Source organism: Chelonia mydas, chromosome 2, assembly GCF_015237465.2.
Source record: "Chelonia mydas isolate rCheMyd1 chromosome 2, rCheMyd1.pri.v2, whole genome shotgun sequence".
NCBI classification, from domain to species: Eukaryota; Metazoa; Chordata; order Testudines; family Cheloniidae; genus Chelonia; species Chelonia mydas.
The window spans coordinates 7221366-7237446 of NC_057850.1; the positions used below are offsets into that span (position 1 = coordinate 7221366).

Below are 16081 nucleotides of genomic sequence, written 5' to 3' on the forward strand. Positions count from 1 at the left end.
GCAGGCTGGCGTGCCAACCTCACTAACTAGGGAGAGAGCTATTGGTTCTCAAGCTATTGTACCGGTGACCCCTTTCACACAGCAAGCCTCTGGGTGTGACCCCCCTTATACATTAAAAACACTTGTTTCTATATTGAACACCATTATAAATGCTGGAGGCGAAGCGGGGTTTGGGGTGGAGGCTGACAGCTCGCGACCCCCCCCCCCATGTAATAACCTTCTGACCCCCTGAGGGGTCCCGACCCCCAGTTTGAGAACCCCTGGTCTAGAGGGTGTCCTAGCCATGATCTGGGAGGGCTGTGGGGCAACAACAGCACAAGGACTGGTGGGGAGAAGACTGGAGCCAGGGGAGGAGCTCGCAGGTATGGCATTAAACCTGTGTGGGTGTTTGGTGAGTGGGTGAGGGGTAACTGGAGCCCAGCAGGCCAGGAGCTTGGGGAGAGGGGACCAGGGGATAGCCAGGGCCCAGGGATGAAGTGGGCAGGATGCCGGCAGAGGATGAGGAGCCAGGATCGGGACTGGGACCAGGGCCAAGGGGGGGGGTGAGATGAGGAACCGAGCCAGGATCGGGGCCAGGGCACGAGGAGCCAGGAGCGGGGGCCGGGAGCCAGGATCGGGGCCAGGGCACGAGGAGCCAGGATCTGGGCCAGGGCCGGGGGCCAGGATCGGGGCCGGGACTCGAGGGAGGCGGGGGCGCAGGGGCGCGCCGGGCTCGGCCGGGGCGGGGCCTTACCCGGGGAGGGGCGCGGGGCGGCCCCCTGCGGAAGCCCCGCCCCTTCCTGCCCGGCGCGCGGCTCGCTGGGAGATGTAGTTGGCGAGGCGGCCTCCGCGGGGCGGGGCGGGGCGGTCGCGCGGTCACGTGATGTTTGGGTTGTCCCCGGCGCTGCCCGCATAATTGCAGGTGAGCTGCGTGCGGCGGGGGGCGCCCGGCCGGGGGCGGGGTTCCGCCTGCAGACGGATGGCGGGGGATCTGTGGGGGCCCCCCTGCGGAGAGAGCAGGGTGTGTGGGGGTCGGGATCCTGGGGGCCCCCCTGGGGAGAGAAAGGGGGGGCGTGGGTGGGTCAGGGCCTGCGGGGCCCCCCTGGGGAGAGAAGAGGGGGCGAGGGTGGGTCAGGGCCTGCGGGCCCCCCCTGGGGAGAGAAGAGGGGGCGAGGGTGGGTCAGGGCCTGCGGGGGCCCCCCTGGGGAGAGAAGAGGGGGCGAGGGTGGGTCAGGGCCTGCGGGCCCCCCCTGGGGAGAGAAGAGGGGGCGTGGGTGGGTCAGGGCCTGCGGGGCCCCCCTGGGGAGAGAAGAGGGGGCGAGGGTGGGTCAGGGCCTGCGGGGGCCCCCCTGGGGAGAGAAGAGGGGGGGTGTGGGTCAGGGCCTGCGGGGGTCCCCTGGGGAGAGAAGAGGGGGCGTGGGTGGGTCATGGCCTGCGGGGGGCCCCCTGGGGAGAGAAGAGGGGGCGTGGGTGGGTCATGGCCTGCGGGGGCCCCCCTGGGGAGAGAAGAGGGGGCGTGGGTGGGTCATGGCCTGCGGGGGCCCCCCTGGGGAGAGAAGAGGGGGCGTGGGTGGGTCAGGGCCTGCGGGGCCCCGCTGGGGAGAGAAGAGGGGGCGAGGGTGGGTCAGGGCCTGCGGGGGCCCCCCTGGGGAGAGAAGAGGGGGCGTGGGTGGGTCAGGGCCTGCGGGGTCCCCCTGGGGAGAGAAGAGGGGGCGTGGGTGGGTCAGGGCCTGCGGGGGGCCCCCCTGGGGAGAGAAGAGGGGGCGTGGGTGGGTCAGGGCCTGCGGGGGCCCCCCTGGGGAGAGAAGAGGGGGCGTGGGTGGGTCAGGGCCTGCGGGGGCCCCCCTGGGGAGAGAAGAGGGGGGGTGTGGGTCAAGGCCTGCGGGGCCCCCCTGGGGAGAGAAGGAGGGTGTGTAGGTGGAGGACCTGGGGGGGGGGTCCCCATGCAGAGAGAAGGGGTGTGTGGCTGGAGGACTAGGGGTGGGGGCAAGGTGTCCCCATGCGGAGAGAAGGCGGGTATGGGTATGGGTCTGGGTCAGGGGCATGGGTTGTCATTTTCTCCCTTTGCAGCAGAACGCCTCATTGTTTTTAAGGGTATCTGTGTATTTTTCCAGTACCCGAGCCTGGTCTCTCTCGGGAGCCTTCTGCAAACGAGGAGGGTGCAGGTATTAGGGACCTGAGCTCCCTCTGGGACACCTGTCCAGTAGGAGAGTCTGAGGTCCCGGTGGCTTCCCTTCATCTCCCCCTGTTGGTCCCCACGTAGTGAGGGGGAGAAACATGCAGAGGGGAGCTGGCTCACTAGCTTGACCTTTGCAGACCCATTCATGTGCCTCCCCCTGAGGCATTTCACTGAGGGTGTGTGAATAAATACCAGCAGTTTGAGCTCACCCATCTCTCCTGGGGGTGCCCCACAGAGAGTGGGAGGTGCGTAGGTGTCAGTTTTACCCATGTCTCCTCTTGGAGTGCTCCCTCCAGAGAACTGCCTGCAGATGTCACAGCTGAGCTCTCCTCTCAACTTCTCCTGGGGTGCATCTGCAGAGAGTGTGTGTCTTGTACGGTGGCAGTTAGCTGAACTCCCCTTCCCCTGTGTCCTTCCAGATCAGAGTGTTTCATGCATAGCAACCACAGGATTTTGTTTTCAAATGGCTTGGGGGAAACACATTCATGGTACACATAAGTAGATGGATACATTTTCCCCCTCTAGCTGAAAATGTCACTGTGAAGCTGTTTCCTAAGGCTTTTTTTAATGAAAACAGTGAAAGTTGGATAATACATAACCTCTCTCTAATATAGCAACCTCTGATGATAGTCAGTTCTGACCATTGTTAAATAAAAGGTTTTGCTTGCTTATGTCACTCGTGGATATGATATGGTGATTGTTGTCTTGGTGACTACTACCTGGTATTACATGGCATGTTTTTAAAATGGCATTTATCATCTCTAGGAAGGTGTTACTAGCAACACCTCTATCAGAATCCAATAATGCAAGCAAAACTTCTTACAACTTTTTTCAGGTTTAGAAAGCATCACTTTCTACACAGCGCTTGAGTGATATAGAGCAGGTTTTTTCTGTATATTTTTAAATTTCCAAAGAGCTAAGTGTCTTTATAAATGCACATAAAACTAGATTCATAGTATAAATATCAATCAAAATCAAATGTTTAAAGGGATGCTGTCAGGAAATATAGGTCCCATCTGTGTCTTGGTTATAAAATATATCAAAAATATTTTCTGAAACAGCAAAAATGTTTTCACAATTACAAAAAAGAACATCAACTGAAAACCACTTGTTTGAATTTCAAATAGTCTCCTACAGCATTTACAACCCAGTATTTGCACGTGCTTAACTTTAAGCATGTGAATATGTCACTACCTGCATGTGTAAAGTTAAGCAGGGATGTAAATGTTTGTGTGATCAAGACAAAATGTTGAAAAGCAAGCTAGATTTTAAATGTCCCCCCGCCCCTGTTTCAACTAGTAGTGGTGACAAAGGTAAGACTCATCCTTTAAAACTATATTTACCCTGGTAGCGACCCTTTTAATTAAGCTGGTATTTTTCTTAGTCATGAGGGCAGTAAGGTATTGAGTGGCATATTATCCCTCTTGAGCTTTTTATTAGGTTGATTAATGATGACTCAGCCTCAGCCTACGTCTCTGACTTTTAATCTTATAGCATTTCTCCTCTGCTCAGTCACTGACTCCAGCCTTGATGTCCTCTTTGTTTTCATTTCCCGCTCTTGGCTCTGGCTTCTTCAGTGATGACACCTACATGCAGAACGCCTTCCCTGTGCCTGCTAACCAAGCAATAAATGTCTCATCATTCCCTCCTAAAAACTCAGTTCTTCCACGCCACCTACAAGCAGTGAGTTAATGTAAAGAGAACCCCAAATGTGGCTTTAATGGAAGCACATAGACTTGTGCCCAGCGTAACTGCAACCAGGTTATCTTAGCACTGCTGTAACCCTGCAACCCTTGATGTTATACTCTTCAGTGTCATGTTGTGAAATGAGATTGTAGGGCATATGTCTTCTTATTGGCTCTGCAAAGCGTGTAGCAAATTTTTGGGTGCTGTATAAATATGATGTACAATTTTGAGCTCTGAGTCTGCAAGCTATTCTGCCTGTGTTTAGGCAGACGCTACTGACTTAAGTAAAGCTATGTGTTAGTGTAAAAGTGTGTCCACACATAGCAGCTTGCAGGATTGGGGCCCTATTTTACAGGAGGGTGTCTGCTCTGGAATCAGCATTCTTAACAGTGGTCGGTATCACTGTTACAGAACCCATTGATAAATACTAGTAAAAAACTTGAATCCAGGTTATGGGCTGTAAAGTTAGAGGCTGAATGGAGGATGATAGATCCGTACTAGCATCTATATAGCATCCATTATTGCAGTCCCTATGTAGGCAAACTCCCACTAAAGTCATCACTGGGATTTTTTGTGTGGGTAGCAGTTGTAGAAATAGAGCCTGAAAAATGATTCCCTTTAGAACACATACTTGCAGCGTTCCTAGAGAGAGAGTTTTTTGTATGTATCTATGTTACTATAATGTGAAGTTTGCAAAATCAAGCTTTCAGAAGTTAAAAGATGCCAGACTTTATGCCCAGGCTGCCTCATTTCTGCCCCTTTGTGTGTACGCATTATGATGATTACTTACACAAGGTTTATTTTAAAGAAAAAGGCAAAACCAAATTCTGACAGCAGCAGTAGGCTGTTAACCCGTGTCAACAAGCTACTAGAGGAGGCTACCTAACACAATGAGAGAGTGTTAAGAATGCATGAACAGCCCCTTTTTACGGACAGCATTGCTAAGAACGTAGATTTGGCAGGTTCTTTCTGAGAGGCAGCGTGGCTAAATGCATCAGACTTGGAACTTCTGTATCAGAGATCTGTGTTCTGTTGCCAGTTTGTGTAATCTTTCAGAGGGGTACTAGGCCCTGCTCAGTTCTAAATGTTGTGCAGGGCACTAATTAACAGAGGTGAGGTGTAGAACTCATGGCTGCCTGATTCCCAGGCCAATGTACCCCAGCGGCCAATGGGTATTGGGAGAAAGATCTATTTTGTGGTCCATCCAGTGGAGTACATTGCGTTTGTCCTTACTGAATTTCATCCTGTTTACTTCAGACCATTTCTCCAGTTTTCCAGCTCATTTTGAATGATAATCCTATCCTCTCTAAAGCACTTGCAACCCCTCCCAGCTTGGTATCATCCGCAAACTTTATAAGTGTACTCTCTATGCCATTATCTAAATCATTAATGAAGATATTGAATAGATTAAAATAGAACTATAAATCTTTTTTTTTTTTTTTTTTAAATCCTTTCTGCTCTCTGACTTTCTACGCTTCACTTAGCTTGGGGAGTGAACCTAGCTGAATCACTTTCACTTGGTTTCCCATGCATAGGGGATTGTCAGCAGGGACGTATGTAAATCTACAAACTTTTAACTGATTTAAAAAAGTCATAAAACATTTCTTCTTATTTTGAGTGAAATTACCCCAGTGCAGTGTGTCCGCATGAGGCCCTTGGCACCACTTAAGTTGCAAATCTCTTAATTTAAAACTTTAATTTGCCTGGAGCTCTGATTTTAGAATGAGTTCAGCTCCGAGTGGCGTCTGTGGCAGTGGGAGCTCCAGGCAGGCACAGGAGACTATCTTCATCCAGTTTATATAGGATTGGGGTTTTAGTTGGTAAGGAGAGCATTGTGCAGCCATTCTTCATCAGGGTGAGTTTGGCTCATTAAGTTCCTGATCCAGCGTTGGGATTCACAGTTGCAGACCCATATGACTGCAGGACCCTACACAGGCTCTGGGAACTTCAATTATGTGTGGATTGTTTCGTCCAACTCGTGATTCAAGCACATGGGTAAAGTTTAGCATGTACTTAACTGCTTTTCAGAACCGAAGCCTTAATATTTGTGTCTAACCTATAGTACTTGACAGTATCTGTTGAGGTGACATTACATGTTATCAATGTTCTCTCTAATTTTTTACATCCATGTATGGAATGAATTTTGTTATATGCACCAATATGGAAGTGACGTGTGGTGGGGGTTGGTCAAGGCATTCGGAATGTGGGAGGGGGCTGAGGGCTGGGGCAGAGGGTTGGGGTGCGGGGGAGTGAGGGCTCTGGCTGGGGGTGCAGGCTCTGGCTGGGGGTGCAGGCTCTGGGGTGGGGCCGGGGACGAGGGGTTTGGGATGCAGGCTGTGGCGGGGAGAGAGGACTCCCCCAAGCCCTCTCTTGCCACAGCAGTTTGGGGCTGGGTGAGAGTCGCCTCTCCCCGGTCACGGCAGTTCGGGCTGGGCTGGGCTGGTCCGGGCCAGGGGAGAGGCTCCTCTCCATGGCCGTGGCAGTTCCGGTGGGGCTGGGCCGGGCCATGGGAGGGGCGCCTCTCCCTGCCTGCGCGGCCATGTGGCTGCACAACTTACAGGGAACTTAGTATGTTATGCTACCTGTTTTCTCTTGTTGGATGTTTTCTTTTTAATATACGAAAATAGAAAATAAATGTTTAAAATGCTTAAGCTATTTATCTTGACATTGCAAAACAGAATATTCAGTATTGCTGGGATGGATATGAAGATTAGAAATTGATGATTTTGCAGTGGCTACTTAATGATGATAACCAGCTCTTAGATGTCAGAGTATTGCAAAGGATGTCAATATCATTATCCCCATTTTACATGTGGGGAAATGGAGGCACGGGGCAATGAAGTACCTTGATGAAGGTCATCCAGCAGATCAGTGGCAGAGCTGGGAGTTGCAGGTGTCCTGAATCCCAGTCTGATGCTCTGTCCATGATGTCACACTGCTTCCCCACGTATTATCCCCTAATCATTATATAATAAGACACTCAAACACAATAGCTCTAACGAACATACGGCTATTTCCACCAAATGATCAGTAATTCTGGCATTTTAAAAACATTGCTGTGCATTTTTAATTGGCATTCTACTTCTGCTAAAGGGATCAATATAAGAATTGCATTTAACAGTTTTCTTTACCTGTATTGCTAATAATACCCAAGATTATAAAACTATAAAGAATTAAATACATCTGATTTACTTGTACTGTTTGCAGAGTGGGAGAGTGGGTGTCCCTTGTTTGTATGTCTCTTGTCCCTTTCTTGTATAGTAAAACTGATGGTAAATTTCATCCTCTGGTTCTTGTAATCTGGCAGGATGCTGTTGGGAGTGTTCAATGAAAGAGAGAGAGCTGTTTTTTAAAAAAAATAAAAAAATCCTCCTCTCTACATTCACTCTGATTTCCAGCCCGCCAGCTCATAACAAATATTTTACTGACAATAAAATTGCATCGTCAAAGACAGGCTGAGGAAGTTGGAATGTTTATTTACACATATTTGTAACTTTTTTGTTTTGCAGGATTGGGGTCTGAATTGATAAGGAGCACATTTTTAAATCTACTGTACTTTGGTTGTGGTGGGGCTTATCCTCAGTAGCTATTAGTGTTTGCTGCTCACTTGCTGTGCTATTTAATCAAAAGATTGCTGGGAAGGATATAAACTTTTATCCTTCAGGGCATGAGCATAGAATGATGGGGGTTAGGAAGAAACTTTTCCTATTCACAGGTTACTCCATAACTTGTTCCTCCAGGGATTCTTGCACCTTCCACTGAAGCATCTAGAACTGGCAGTGGTCAGAGATAGGATATTAATATGAATCACTACTCTGATCCAATATGACAGCTCCAGTTCAGTTAGGAAATGAATTGTATAGTTAAGTCTGGGAGGGATGCGTGCAAAATAAAACTACAAAGTTTATTCCAACTTCCTCTTGGATGGAGTATCAAACTAAGGGCTTGTCTGCACTACCCGGGTAAGTCAATGTAAGTTAAGCTACTCCAGCTACGTGAATAATGTAGCTGGAGTCGATGTAGCTTAGGTCGACCTAGTATCTTCAGTGTGCTCTGTCGACGGAAGGCGCTCTCCGGTCGACTTACCTTACTATTCTCAGAGAGCTGGGATCGACTGGAGAGTGCTCTGCCTTTGATTTAGCAGGTTTTCACTAGACCCACTAAATCGACCCTGCTAAATTGATTGCAGCAGCGTTGATCTCCCCGTAGCGAAGATCAGCCCTAAGGTTTGGTCTACACTGCAGATGTATATCAGTATAACTACATTGCTAGAGTGTGACAAATCCACACCCCTGAGCAGCGGTGCTGGAACAATTTTTGTAGTGGGGGCCCTGAGAGCTATTGCCCTGTATATCATGGAAACCACTTCAAGCAAGGGGTTGCTGCAGCACCTCTCCCTCCCCAGTTCCAGCACCTATGCCCCTGAGCAAAGTAGTTATATAGACCTAACCTCGTGTAGACAGCATTGTGTCAGCAAGAGAGTTTCTCCTGCCAACATAGCTACTGCCTCTCGGGGAGGTGGATTAAATAAGCCGATGGGAGAGCTCTCTCCTGTTGGCTTGGAGCATCTTCGTTAAAGTGCTAGAGTGGTGCCATTGCACCAGTGCGGTGTTTTATGTGTAGATGTGCCCTAACATGCAACATTTGTCGTATTGCAGAGCTGTATAGTCTTAAAAAATATGTGGATATGAAATGTCATGTTGCTTTAGTACTTGTTGAGCAAATGCTTATGATGGCTTATGTGGGTATTTTTTGTCATGCTATCTTTATAAATTCTCAAAAGTGCAAATTAATTAGCTGTAAAGTGTTTTGTGCTCTTTACTGTGTAACATTTTCATTTTCTTTTACACTCATTCCCCACACTAATTAGGCCTGTATATGGCACAAGGCATGGCTCCACTACAAAGATTTTAAAAATCAGTTAGGCAACCCTAGAACATTAAGTTAGGGAAAACATAAATATAAGTCCTGCTCTGGAGTTCTGGTACTTCAGAATTCAGACTCAGGGTTAGTTTACATACAGAAGTTGCATGCATGTAATTCAACTTGTGATGTTGCTGCATTGATTTAATTGAACTGGTTCAGCAGCATTACACCTTTAGCTAAAATCAGTGCAATTTCTGTATTTACACCCGTTCTTGCTTGGGACAAAAGGAAAGATTAGAGAGCACAGGAGTGAAAATCCGTGGTTGAAAGCAAGGTAAAATAGGTGGATGTTGAAGAGGTGTGTGAAGACACTTGACATTGATGAAGAGGGGTGTTTTGAACACAGGGAGGTGTGTGTGTGTGTGTGTGTAATTACATGATCACATTTTGTTCCTACGGGACACCGGCCTCATTCAGTGCGCAGGATGGATTGTGTGCACTGAATGAATAGTAATTTTGTTTTATTTTCATCGTTCAACGTGTGGCCCTGGGCTTCTTTTACTGCACACTCTTCAAACTCTGCTGTGAATATGGAATCATTAATTTCCTCATAAACTTTCCTATGCCACTCATCCCTGTAGCATCTGAGTGGTTCACAAACGTTACACAAATTTATCTTTGCAGTACCTTTGTGAGGTAAAGCAGTGACGTTATTCCCAATTTACAGATGGGGAACTGAAATACAGAGACATCAATGTCAACTGTCAACTAATTTTGGGTGCCCAGTTTGTGGCATCTAGGACCTGACTTTTCAGAGTCCTTTGCCTTATGTAGTGCTTTGTGTTTATGACACTCCCATTGACCACAGTTGGGAGTACTCTGCGCTTCAGCAAACCAGACCCGAGTGGAGTAAATTGGCCACCCAGAAAATGAAGACCTATGAACATTCTGATTTGACTTTCCCAGCATCACACAGGAGCTCTGTGGCAGAAGCAGGGATAGAATCCAGTTCTCCAGGGCTGCCATGAGATTATCCTTTCTCTTGCAGCAATCCCCTGCATCATTCAGTACACACCTTTCAACTTCTGCAATGAATGAGGCAGGGGTCCTACAAACAGTTTCCTTCATTACACAGCCCTGATTCATCCCTAGAGCAGGTCTGTCCTTGGTTTGTCTCTTATGTGCTCTCAATCTCCCAGCTCTGTTCCTATGCCCTGGGCCACATTGACTCTGGCTTCTGGGAGGAGCAACTGCAAGGAGAGTCATGCTCAGCTGGGATCTGGAGCAAGTTCTATGCAGACAGAATCATTTGAGAATTTAGCTGCTAAGCTCTAGCAAGTTTCTATTCAGTATGTGCAAACTGAGATTTTCAGAGGCTCATAACTTTGACAAATTTGGGTTGATTTTCATGCAGATGGCAAAAGGCACAATCGTGACACCAGGGCAAATCCTTGCTCCAAAGCATGGAGGTGCTAAAATTTCTTAGCAAAACAGCTGTAAGAATAATTTAAAATGGGCAAACCATACAGAATCATAGGGTTAGAAGGGACTGCAACGATCGTATATTTTTCCCCTAACCTCATTCTGAGAAACAGCGGAATCATTTTCGTTGAAACTGTCCAGAACAATTCAGCCCGAGACAGACATCTAAGTTCCAGCATGGAAGATTTCAGCATGAATGGTTAAGGTTTGGCCAAGTTATAAGCAACTGAAAAGAGAGTCTTTACTAGGAAGTGTTGGGCAATCTGCATTCTAGGTGTTGCTACCTGTATCTCTTATAATATGGTAACTAAATTGCTGTGGATTTGTTTCTGTATAGTTTAAGATGAATAGGCATATCCTATTAAAAATTTGAAAGAGCTCATAGGCCAGGGATTGGCAACCTTTGGCATGCGGCCCTCCAGGGTAAGCCCCCTGGTGGGCCTGGCCAGTTTGTTTACCTGCTGCGTCTGCAGGTTCGGCCGATTGCAGCTCCCACTGGCCGCGGTTCACCGCTGCAGGCCAGTGGGGGCCGCAGGAAGCAGCACGGGCCGAGGGATGTGCTGGCTGCCGCTTCCCGCAGCCCCCATTGGCCTAGAGCAGCGAACCAAGGCCAGTGGGAGCTGCGATCAGCTGAATCTGTGGACGCGGCAGGTAAACAAACCAGCCCACCAGGGGATTTACCCTGGCGGGCTGCTTGCCAAAGGTTGCCGATCCCTGTCCTAGATCATCCATAACGTCTGTCTACAAGCTCAGAGCTCCTGATGGAGAAAACTTCAGATACTGCACTTGGTTCTAGCCAAAAGGCTTTTGTTGTGCCATTTGTTTTATATTTAAATCTTGCGCTAAAGACATTTAAAAAAAAAAAAAAAGGCACTGCCGTTTATCTGTTTAGTAATCTGTTTAGTAATGGGAAAGTTAGATGAGACTCTGCAAGAACCTAATAGAACTGTGCTGACTCACTGGCTAGCATCTTATTTAATAAAATGCTGTGCATGACTGATTTTCTTAGCTTGCTATTTATTTCTCTTTCATCTGCCTTGAAATGGGAACTGCAGACGCTGATCAATTGAGTTTGTATAATTTTATTGTGGCTTTTGTAAGTACAGTACCTCTCTGCTAAAATGTGCATTTGTCACTTTCTGTAGTGGTACCATTTAGTGAATACCTCTCTTCTTCCCTTATTTCAGTTGCATCAGTCACTTATGGGGGCTATTTTATCTCTCTGCAGTGGTCAAAGTATACCACTTTGTGGATTATCCACCACCACATGTGTGGATAATCTGGTAATATTAGGAGATCCTCCATTTAAGGTGCTAACCTAAAAAGCATTGTGTGAAGGTTTTTTGCTGCAGATCTTTGTTAATGGTAATCAAAGTGAACTTTTTATGGTAGTTACAGTAACAGGCCTATGTGAAATCTGGATCTGGAGAGTTAAGTAGATGATATCACTAATTAGCAAAAAATTATATTGTCTGATATGCAACCTTACAGGTGCTGTGCAGCATTATGGCTTAGAGCAATTTCTTCCTTCACTGTGTTTCTTAGCATCTTAAATGTAGCTTGCAAACTGTATTCTTTGAGCAGGCATTTTGTGTCTGTGGCTGTTCATACAGTGACACAACCTAAAGAAGTAGCTGTTGTTTACTAGTAGACCTGGGTGAACGTTGATAATTTTTTCACAAAAAATGTTATTTTTTGACCAGTTTTATTTATTTTATTTTATTTGTGACAACCTCAATCTTCTAGTGCCTATTGGTGTTTTTGCCTGAGCTGTGCGTATAAACGTATTACTAAATGAGTGGCAGTGGCTTTTGCATGATTCCTAAGCATTGTGGGGATTTCCTTAATGCCACCAGCATTTGGGGTCAGATCCTCAGCGGGTGTCAGTTGTCATTGACACCTGCTGAAGATTTGCCTCTTTAAGAAATCCCTTCTCCGTTTAGATTGTGCCTTTCTACTTGCTTTTGTTAAAAGCATGCTGCCCCATCTAACCCATGCACATTTTGTAGTTGTAGGAATGGAACATTGTCCTGAGAGCCAGTAAGTTCATAAATACACCCTGCCAAGTCTGGGCATGTCCAGTTTCTTGGCTTGTGTGTCAGTATCGCTTCAGATGGATGAGTTTCGGAAGGTCTGGGGCTCGGTGTTCATTCTGTTGAAGTAAGTGGGGATGGAGTAATGGGTGGTTGACTAGCGATAGTGAAGTTCGCAGGTAGAATTATCAATTCATTGACCCCAGTGCTGGAATATCGGTGGGTGTTGTCGCTCAGTTCTGAAGTGAATCAGCAGAACTGTTAGTGGGGAAGCATGCACAGATCTGCCAGTGCTATATGGCCTTTATTGAAGTTCTCTTACGAGCAATAAAATCATTCACAATTTTAGTGGTGGTGCAAAATCAAGTCATTTTAGTGGGAGCTTTTTTTCCCCCTAATGATAACCAAGGTCAAAATATTAAAACTTTGATACTGCAAATGATATTTAGGCAGCCAGATATATGTGATGCTGATTTTCAGTGTGCAGAGAACCTGCAACTTCCATTACATATAAGTGCCTGACTGAAATTAAGTGCCAAACTTTTGGTATCCAAATTTGAAAATGCTGGCCTCAGGCTTTACACTACTCTGCTTTGAAAAAACTACCGTTTCTTCAAAATAAAGTACTGATCATGCAACATAGTGAAGTTTCATGGCTTCTCATTTACTATAACTCATTCTCATCCTAGCCAAATGTCAAAACTGGGATCCATTGAAATGAATCTTATTGAGTGGTATAGAAAGTATTGTGATATTATAATAAGACAGGATGCTCGACTCTGAATTTCCCTTCTATGGTACAGGGATGTATGACAAATCTGTCCAGATGCTATCTTTTCCCCTGGTTTCTAGCATGATTGAAAAACCAGGGTGAAAGTGAAGAATTCCCTCCACTGACAGTATATAATACTCAGCTGAACTATCACTCGAGCGTCAGGTAGATGGAATCTTCCCTGCAGTAGAAGTGCAGAAAAGATTCCATTTTCTCTTGTTAGCTTCCCATGTACATCCATGCATTTCAATCACAGATGTTCTCATTTCCACCCAGAGATACATTTTCTCCTTTCCTCTTTTGTTGCTCTGGCCTGGATCTGCTCTCCTTCCCCGTGATGGCTTCCTTTAATATCTAAGTGTGGGAGAAATCTCCATAGCATCTTCCACAACCTGCCCCATTTCTCACGTATTTCCCCAGCCAGGGTATTATCTCCTTCCATTCTTATTCATTTCCCTTTCTCACAGTCCATTTTCTATACTCTTTTTGTATTATTATTAATAACTTGTATTGTGATAGTGCTTAGGAACCCCAGTAGCGGACCAGGATACAGCCCTGTTGTGCTAGGTACTGTACAAACACAGAACAAAGAGACGGCCCCTGCCCGGAAGAGCTTACACTATGAGGCATGGTCTACACTGGGGGGAGGATCGATCTAAGTTGCTCAGCTTCAGCTAGGTGAACAGCATAGCTAAAGTCGACGTACTTAGATCTGCTTACCACTGTGTCTTCACTGCAGTAAGTCGACTGCTGACGCTCCCCTGTCGACTCTGCCTGCACCTCTCGCTCCGGTGGAGTACCGAAGTTGACGGGAGAGCGCTTCGTGGTCGATTTATCGCATCTTCACTAGACGCGATAAATCGACCCCTTCTGGATCAATGGCTCCGGAGGTAAGTGTAGACATGCCCTAAGTATCTCCTTGGTTACCCACCTGTCGTCACCATCAGTGTCATAAAGGGCAGCATGCGGAAAACACAAGCTAAAGCTTTTCTTATCTAAATGGAGCTTCTCTTCTCCCTAATGCTCAAAGCTTTAACGTCCTTCCTCCTTTGGCCCATCTGACAACCGCTGCGGCTTCTTCTTACTGGTCCTTCAGTGACTGAAAATCTGTATGACACCTGATAGCCCCTGCTCAGTGGGACCTTTTTCTGCCAAATGCATTTGACCTACCGTGCCTTCAGCTATAGGGGAGGAGGGGAAGAGGAAAAAGCATCCTTACCAGAGGTAAATCGCATGCTTACTCAGCAAGATCAAGGTCTGACAACTTATTGTGGAGCTTGTGCTAGCTTGACTCGGAACAATACATCTAATTGTTGGAGTGTATACTGCAGCTATGGAGGCAGGGCGAGTAATGCATTTGTCCATTCATTTGTGCGTTTTAAATGCTTGTCTGACTCCACATACACCACCCTCCATTCCTTTCCTGCCTCGACCTGTACACAAATACATAGAGAGCAAACCTCAGAGAGCAGCCCAAGCATTGCAAAAAGACTATTGGGCATGTGTTCTGACTTCACTGAAAGCTGTTCTTTTCCTCAGCTTTTCCTTCCTTTTGTAACTAGCAGCACCGCCTTAGAGAGACAGCCCCTTTCTCTGCACTGCATCTCAGCACGCGAGAGGTTAAAATTGGAAGCTACAGTTATTTTAGGCCCTCTCTGTCCCGTATTTACAGGGCCTTTCAGAGCCAGGCCCCATTTCCTCTGCTTTACAGTGTCAGATCTCGTCATCCCACATTGTGGCCACTGTGCTTCTGGTCAATGAAAGTCTGCATGGGAATGTCCTTGAAGCCTGTTCCGAAAGGGGCTTATTGTTGAGTGAGGATCATCATCAAAGCTTATTGCTCCAAACCCGCAGCCAAGATCTGGTGTGATCACTTATCTCAAATAGCTCCTTGGGAGTGCAGGAGATTGATGGAGGGTGCTGCATCAGGCAGCATTCAAGGGCTTCCTTGCCTAGGCTCTCCGCATTCACATTTGGGGTCATTCCTGAGCTTCCACTTGGTCATATTGTCACTAGTCTTTGCCACCCTAGCTCGATTTAGAGCATTCTGGTGTTTTCATTTGAGGTCAGCGTGTGGAGGGAGTTGTTCTGTAGCAACCAGGTTGTCTGAGGCCGCAATAGAAGGCATAGACTTTGAGTGAGGAGACTCTCCCTAGCGGCTCAGCATGCTACCACTCCATCACTTGCCTGCTTGGGCAGGTTGGACCTGGTTGGATATTGTATCTGTTCTCCTGCATGGCAGTGTGCACAGTGCTATGTGAACTAGGCAGGAGTGACCACTGACTCCCTGGTTGGGTAACTGGGCTGTGACCCTTGGCTCTCCACACAGTGTTTGATAAATAACTCTGCATTCTGGGTGTCATTCCCTGGGCCCATTTACATCTTGCCAAAAATAATTACTCTCTTGGAGAACAGAGTTTACTGATGAGAGAAGGCAGAGAAAAGTGCAAGTCATCTGCAGTTCAGACTCTTCGGAGTCCCTCGTTAGGGCAGCAAGGGGTGAGTCTACACTGCAGTGTAAGCCCAGGGTTTGTAGAACTCAAGTTAGCAGACCCTGGGTTTGTTAACTTAGGGCTTCAGCATTTACACTCATTTGTAACCTCAGGTTAGGAATTGTTGAATCTGCACTGCATTGTGTGGGCCCAAGTCCAACCACCATTATCCCAGACTTTCCTAGCACCCCTAGGAAAAGGAGAAGGTGTGTTTAAGTTCGGGAGTATCTGAAGGTTTGCCTCTGCACCCACAGGGCCTAGGCAGCTGGACAATGAGTTTGAGCTCTCACGATTTGGGGTACTAGGCAGCAGTTCTGTGCCCTGAGAGTAGGCCTAGACACATACTTGAGACTGGGAGAGTGGTTGGACTCCGTTCAGGCTCTGTTAACTTAAACCACTCTGGAATTCCCCTCATAGCAGTCTGGTGCGTGGCTCAGAAGGGAGTGCCCTGACAGATCTGAGACACCATAGTCTGGCCATCCAAGCACCACTGAGCCATCTGGTACTGACAGTCCCATCCCTAGTCCGGCTGTCAGAGCACCTTGGATCCTTCTGGTTCTGATGATTCCATCCATAGTCCAACCATCCGAGC

At 47.3% G+C, this 16081-nt stretch overlaps 1 protein-coding gene across 7 annotated transcripts in view; it reads left to right on the forward strand.

The window, feature by feature from the left end:
• Positions 1-781: 781 nt before the first annotated feature.
• The window catches only part of TSNARE1 (t-SNARE domain containing 1), a 684473-nt gene continuing 669173 nt past the window's right edge, over positions 782-16081 (forward strand). Inside the window, exon 1 of one of the 7 annotated variants that reach the window (XM_037891908.2) lies at positions 782-901. The gene's annotated coding sequence lies outside the window, so the exon portion shown is untranslated. Of the gene's footprint in view, positions 902-969; positions 1001-16081 lie in introns of those variants that run through there. The other 6 variants (XM_037891914.2, XM_037891916.2, XM_043539008.1 and 3 more) reach the window with 6 other exon arrangements.